The sequence below is a fragment of the Ovis aries genome, chromosome 11 (assembly GCF_016772045.2).
Source record: "Ovis aries strain OAR_USU_Benz2616 breed Rambouillet chromosome 11, ARS-UI_Ramb_v3.0, whole genome shotgun sequence".
In the NCBI taxonomy this organism is placed as follows: domain Eukaryota; kingdom Metazoa; phylum Chordata; class Mammalia; order Artiodactyla; family Bovidae; genus Ovis; species Ovis aries.
The window spans coordinates 10,573,918-10,574,769 of record NC_056064.1 but is presented as its reverse complement, the minus strand read 5'-3'; positions in this window follow the sequence as shown (position 1 = coordinate 10,574,769).

The window sequence follows — 852 nt, the reverse complement described above, 5'->3', positions numbered from 1 at the left end:
TACAGCTGGTTTCAGTGATGATTTGAATAGTGTGACAAACAAGACCAACTCAGACTCTTAGAAAACAATTCCCCAGGTCTTCCCTGATGGTCCAGTGGTTAAGACTCTGCTTCCAATCCAAGTGTGTTCCCAAGCCCTGTTCGGGGAACTAAGGTCCTGCATGCCACCTGGCCCAAAAAATTTTTGTTAAAAAAGAACTCCCCTTATAGCTAGCTTCTCTAGAAAAGTTTTGGAAGCTCATGCTTGAATCATCATTGCTTGAGAGATTAAAGCTTGTACACAGGCCAGCAAAACTTTGGAGAGTGGTTTGTTTGCCTACAGGTATTTGTGCAGGGTGGTGCAAAGGGAAAGAGGTGCTTCCTCTCTCCCCTTGAAACCTCATGAGGGAAGCAAGATCTGTAACAAGTCTGAAGGACTGGTTATTATCTACATCTTGACGTGAGGCCTCTGCTTATTTTCTTGTTTACCATCAGTTTGCACACAAGAAAAAAAAGACAGTGGTGAGAAGGAGAAGTTAGGGGGTAGAGGCAGAAATTTTCAACAAATTTACAGTGCTGGTAAGACAAAGACCACACCACCATGGATTAGTAAGGATAGTGACCAACCAGATACAGGTTACATCACTTTCATGCCTTATGGCTACCCAAACTGACAAAAGAACGTTAGAAAGCCTGTAACTTTTTCCCCTGCTAGGTTATAAGTACATGTATTTCTGTTCATTCAGGATGATATACTTAACTATGTTACCTACTTTGAGAACCACTGCAAATATTAAAAAAAAACAAGCTAGCTTTAAATCACCTTCCTAATTTTGTGATAAAGCCAATAGTTGTTATTTGGGTATACAGCAGG